General features: G+C 41.1%; 1 long non-coding RNA gene across 1 annotated transcript; it reads right to left on the bottom strand.

Moving 5' to 3' along the window:
* Positions 1–257: 257 nt before the first annotated feature.
* LOC121549613 lies at positions 258–4,291 on the bottom strand. Its single transcript, XR_005996844.2, has 3 exons — positions 4,248–4,291; positions 3,760–3,951; positions 258–485 (listed from the first exon to the last, which is right to left on the bottom strand). It is a non-coding gene; the product is annotated as an uncharacterized LOC121549613 (long non-coding RNA).
* Between the last annotated feature and the right edge of the window lie 2,215 nt (positions 4,292–6,506).

Here is a 6,506-nt window from a genome sequence, read left to right as displayed (position 1 = left end):
TATCATGGACCTCCTGCAAAAAACCCTGACCCCTTTACTGAGGTCTTCACAGCTACAGTATTCCACTGTCTACATTCCCTTTCCTCCCCCTCTCTCTGTCTCACTCACTCCTCACTCCCCCACCCCCTCTGTCTCTATTTTTCTTTCTTTCTTTCTTTCTTTCTTTCTTTCTTTCTTTCTTTCTTTCTTTCTTTCTTTCTTTCTTTCTTTCTTTCTTTCTTTCTTTCTTTCTTTCTTTCTTTCTTTCTTTCTTTCCTCCCCCATTGTCTTAATCTCTCATAATTCGTCTGGTACAGAAAATGTAACACCTCTGTAATTCTAGCTCCACTCCCAGGTTGCTTAGAAACCTAGACTTTGTTTCCCATGGTAACTGTTGGTAGCCAATCCCTGTGGAGCAAGAGGAGCTAGTGTCCTGGTCACAGCTGTGTGATTGGGCTCCCCTGCGGTCTCTGCATCCTCCATGTACTTGAATGACACTTCAGGGACTAGAGTAAAGATCATGGAAGAGTGATTAGACATGGTGATGTTCTGTTCAATCTGGATGAATGTTCATTCTTAGTGGATTTCAGGGAAGAGAGTACATTCAGTGTTTAATATCTGTACAGACCAATGTATAGAAAGGCCGGAAGGACCCTCCCAGCTGCCACCCTGACTGATCTTACAAATCATGCATTGTCTACACACAGTATATATCAGTGATGTGTAAATCTGAAAACCATGTTTCAACAAAATTGTCATTTGAGTTTCACGGTCAGCGTGGAACTTGTAACTACTGTATACAGTGTAATTCATGGAGACATTTATGTGAGATGGAACAGTTTGTTCCTGAGAAACAGGGGTGAAATTATAACGAACCATTTGACACTATCTGACTCATTCTTAACCTGAACTAGCAAGATTTTCGTCCTTTAGAAAAACAAAACATGTATCCCAGCCAAACATTGAATCATCTGATATGACACAAACGATATGTTTCCACCCTAGTTTACGGGATGAGATATAAAGTTAAACTCCATCGAAAACAACCCAGTATTCACCCAGTAACTGATGGGTTAGAAGGAAACTACAGAATTGGGCTGCCAGTGAAAGAAAAACGTTCTCTTTGGCAGTTAGTCATTTGCCACTCCCGTGAACTGAGCCACCTTTTTGTTCATCTCTAAATCCCCATGACTATACAAACCTTCAGAGCAGTCACTCTATGAAACATCAAAGTCCTCTCCTCTGGCTAAGGCCTTATAGCTGCAAGCCTAATAATGTTGTACCCTAAACAAAAGCTTCATCTGCAGAACTGTGCCCACATTATTCAACCCCTGAACGGCTTCCTTTAAAGTGTGGCAGTACACCCGGTCCCTTATATAAAACACATCTGGCAGGGCAGGAATGTAAACTAAATGTTATCAGTCATCTGTGTTGGCTTGATGATAAGCGGACCACATCCATTGAGTCCTTTGTGACCTCTTTTTGACTCTGCAAACCGCCAGACAAACAGGCCAACTCTGGCCCTGCTCACATAAGAGCTCAGAAGATCCTGATCGAGAGGTTAATTGTGATAATTATGAATAGGAATGTACTGCTGCAGATCTGTGTGTGTTTAGTGTAATCCTTGATAGAGGAGCAAAAGTTTTTTTTGCATGTTTAATTTAAAGAAAATGCTGTTCAATTAACTTTGAAAGTTACAGTGTCATACTTAATATGGTAGATACAGTGCCTTCCGAAGGTATTCACACCCCTTGACTTTTGTTGTGTTACAGCCTGAATTAAAAATTGATTGAATTTAGATGTTGTGTTACTGGGCTACACACAATACCCCATAATGTCAAAGCGGAATTATGTTTTTAGATTTTTTTTTCAAATTAATACAAAATTCAAAGCTGAAATGTCTTGAGTCAATAAGTATTCAACCCCTTTGTTATGGCAAGCCTAAATAAGTTCAGGTATCAACATTGGCTTAACAAGTCACATAATAACTTGCATGGACTCACTCTGTGTGCAATAATAGTGTTTAACATGATTTTTGAATGACTACCTCATCTCTGTACCCCACACATACAATTATCTTTAACGTCCCTCAGTCAAGCAGTGAATTTCCAAACACAGATTCAACCACAAAGACCAGGGAGGTTTTCTAATGCCCCCTCGCAAAGAAGGGCACCTATTGGTAGATATATATATTTTTAAAAAAGCAGACATTGAATATCCCATTGAGCATGGTGAACTTATTAATTACACTTTGGATGGTGTGTCAATACACCCAGTCACTACAAAGGTACAGGCGTCCTTCCTAACTCAGGGAAACCACTCAGGGCTTCACCATGAGGCCAATGGTGACTTTAAAACAGTTACCAAGTTTAAAACATGCATCCTGTTTGCAATAAAGCACTAAAGTAAAACTGCACAAAATGTGGCAAAGAATTTTACTTTATGTCCTGAATACAAAGCGTTATGTTTGGGGCAAATCCAACACAACACATCACTGATTACCACTCTGGAGTTGCATACCAAGACGACATTGGATGTACAATCCAGGTGTGCAAAGCTCTTAGAGACTTACCCAGAAAGACTCACAGCTGTAATCGCTGCCAAAGGTGATTCTAACATCAGTGGCGGTCGGTGCCATTTAAGGTAAGGGAGGACGATTCATTTTTAATGAGCATGACCTTATTTCTATTACAGCATATTGGATGACTATCATTCATATTCCATTCACCCAGCTCAATGTAACATCGATAAGTTTAGGCTACTACATGATACAAAAATGTTCCATATACATATCATGAGGTTGCTACAACCTAGCCTACGAATGAAAGTTTACAACATAAGTGCACAGGTCGAGAGAAAAATTGGAGTAATCAAGGTGGCAGATAGTGACACATTTAATACCGCTTTGCACACTCTTGCCTGCATCTAGCTGATCTAAAGTGTCATCATTAGTCCAACATTTGCAAATGAGAGCTTCTATTGGACAAATAAACGGATGTTTATCCCCATTTCGTTCCGTTTGCTTCCGTGTAAGAAATGTTTTTCAACAGAATCGGCAGAATGAATACACCCTTGATCACCCGCAAACAAAGTTCACTTTCATAGCAGCCACATACAAACAGCATGATCACTTTGCTCGTTGTATAATTCCTTCTCGCATCCACGCACTCTCCTTCTCTCACCTTTTCCCTTTTTGTGGACTTCAGTGCACAACACAACAGCTGTCTGTGACCAGGCGAAAAAACCTTTCCAAACCAAACCTTTATACCATAGCTAACCGCTACACATAGCCTAACGGTAGCTAACTCCGTTCCGTACATATGTGGGCAACCGCAGCATTCAAACGAGGCTGCAATGAAAACTAATGGGACTGTAGCGACTGTGTTGGCATCAAAATCAAGGGTGTGAACTAAGTTTCAATTCAGCGTTGATTGACATGGTAATGGACCAATAGTATACAGCACGCATTATTCAATTAATTCTGGGCCGTACAGCCTCTTTCCACCAGGTGTAGCGCTTCTCTCGCAGATTAACCTCTTAAGGATCGGACCCTTTTTTTTCAATTTTCGCCTAAAATGACATACCCAAATCTAACTGCCTTTAGCTCAGGACCTGAAGCAAGGATATGCATATTCTTGATTGAAAGTAAACCGGAACACCTACAGTTTAATTGTGAAGATACATTTGGTACCGCCCTAAAAACCCTATTCAAATTCGACTCAAACCTTCAAATAGGTATGTAATGAGACATAATATAAACTCTTTAAGTGTTTTATTTACATTTTAGAGGTGATAAGTTGGACAAATCGGGTGAAAAAAGCCGGTTCCCTACACGACATATCTCCCCCTTTCACTATGATGCAGTAGCTTTCGCTTCCTCATCCGCCATTTTAAAAAAAGACCCGGCGGAGCTCCATTGCTTTCTTCAATCATGCAGAGATGGGCAGTATGATGGTCTCGTCATTTATTTTGCTGGAAAGGGGAGAAAATGTGCTTTACGATGGTATTCATATTACAGTTGACCTGGAAGTATTACATTTTGGGGGCGCTAAAATAAGGTCAAATGTACGGAACAGCGTGATGTACCAAAGTGCGTTAGCTATCGTGACGTCATCGTCACCATATTAGCTAATGTCATAGTCAACATAGCTACTAGAACTAACATGTTAGTAAACTCGCTACAATCATGCAGTACAGTGTAGTCAAGCAGTTTAGCAGTTACACTGGCGAGCCCCAGTGGCAATAAATTAATAAAACCAAAAGCTTACCTTGACTTGGAAGAATTCCAGTGCTGGATAGCCATAGCCAGCTAGCTAACATAGCATTCCTCTCTGTTTGAGCCGTGTGTTTGAGTAGGCTAAATTAGCTAGCTGCATTCGCTAGACACGGACATGTATGATCTGCTTGGCGTGTTAACACACTGGTGGTTTGTTGTGGCCGAGTATTGGTGCTAAACCGTGTTGTTGGAGGCTGGCATGTGTGGTGTCCAAGTCAACGTTGCTAATTATGCTGTGATGATAAGAAGTCCGCTTACACTGTTCTTTGATTATAAAGATTTATTGTATCAAAGTTCACGTATTAATTTACAGATACAGTGGGGGAAAAAAAGTATTTAGTCAGCCACCAATTGTGCAAGTTCTCCCACTTAAAAAGATGAGAGAGGCCTGTAATTTTCATCATATGTACACGTCAACTATGACAGACAAAATGAGAAAAAAAAATCCAGAAACTCACATTGTAGGATTTTTAATAAATTTATTTGCAAATTATGGTGGAAAATAAGTATTTGGTCACCTACAAACAAGCAAGATTTCTGGCTCTCACAGACCTGTAACTTCTTCTTTAAGAGGCTCCTCTGTCCTCCACTCGTTACCTGTATTAATGGCACCTGTTTGAACTTGTTATCAGTATAAAAGACACCTGTCCACAACCTCAAACAGTCACACTCCAAACTCCACTATGGCCAAGACCAAAGAGCTGTCAAAGGACACCAGAAACAAAATTGTAGACCTGCACCAGGCTGGGAAGACTGAATCTGCAATAGGTAAGCAGCTTGGTTTGAAAAAATCTACTGTGGGAGCAATTATTAAGAAATGGAAGACATACAAGACCACTGATAATCTCCCTCGATCTGGGGCTCCACGCAAGATCTCACCCAGTGGGGTCAAAATGATCACAAGAACGGTGAGCAAAAATCCCAGAACCACAGGGGGACCTAGTGAATGACCTGCAGAGAGCTGGGACCAAAGTAACAAGCCTACCATCAGTAACACACTGCGCCGCCAGGGACTCAAATCCTGCAGTGTCAGACGTGTCCCCCTGCTTAAGCCAGTACATGTCCAGGCCCGTCTGAAGTTTGCTAGAGTGCATTTGGATGATCCAGAAGAGGATTGGGAGAATGTCATATGGTCAGATGAAACCAAAATATAACTTTTTGGTAAAAACTCAACTCGTTGTGTTTGGAGGACAAAGAATGCTGAGTTGCATCCAAAGAACACCATACCTACTGTGAAGCATGGGGGTGGAAACATCATGCTTTGGGGCTGTTTTTCTGCAAAGGGACCAGGACGACTGATCCGTGTAAAGGAAAGAATGAATGGGGCCATGTATCGTGAGATTTTGAGTGAAAACCTCCTTCCATCAGCAAGGGCATTGAAGATGACACGTGGCTGGGTCTTTCAGCATGACAATGATCCCAAACACACCGCCCGGGCAACGAAGGGAGTGGCTTCGTAAGAAGCATTTCAAGGTCCTGAGTGGCCTAGCCAGTCTCCAGATCTCAATCCCATAGAAAATCTTTGGAGGAGTTGAAGTCTGTGTTGCCCAGTGACAGCCCCAAAACATCACTGCTCTAGAGGAGATCTGCATGGAGGAATGGGCCAAAATACCAGCAACAGTGTGTGAAAAACCTTGTGAAGACTTACAGAAAACGTTTGACCTGTGTCATTGCCAACAAAGGGTATATAACAAAGTATTGAGAAACTTTTGTTATTGACCAAATACTTATTTTCCACCATCATTTGCAAATAAATTCATTAAAAATCCTACAATTTGATTTTCTGGATTTTTTTTTCTCATTTGTCTGTCATAGTTGACGTGTACCTATGATGAAAATTACAGGCCTCTCTCATCTTTTTTAAGTGGGAGAACTTGCACAATTGGCGGCTGACTAAATACTTTTTTTCCCCACTGTATCTGCAGTTATATCTGGAGAGAAACGGTCAATCTGTTGATCCAATATGTTGTCTCTCCCTTCTTTGATTAAGACATGGTATTTATATCCTATGTGATTTTAATAAACCAATCCCCGGCTTTCACATATCTCCAAATGTCCTCTATTCCAAGAAACCTATGTAGCAATGCTTTTCCAAATGCTTCAGCAAAGCAGAGTAAAGTTCATCTATTACACCATTTGCAAACATCAGCAAAATCAATAGACCTTCAGACACTACACATGCTAGTTGGCTGTGGCGTCATAGGACTAGGTGCCCTGGACGGTTTTTCACGGAAGAATACTGTACCAAGTT

This window comes from Coregonus clupeaformis, chromosome 34, assembly GCF_020615455.1.
Source record: "Coregonus clupeaformis isolate EN_2021a chromosome 34, ASM2061545v1, whole genome shotgun sequence".
Classification (NCBI taxonomy): domain Eukaryota; kingdom Metazoa; phylum Chordata; class Actinopteri; order Salmoniformes; family Salmonidae; genus Coregonus; species Coregonus clupeaformis.
The sequence above is the reverse complement of the archived record's forward strand: the minus strand, read 5'-3'. Positions and strand labels throughout refer to the sequence as shown.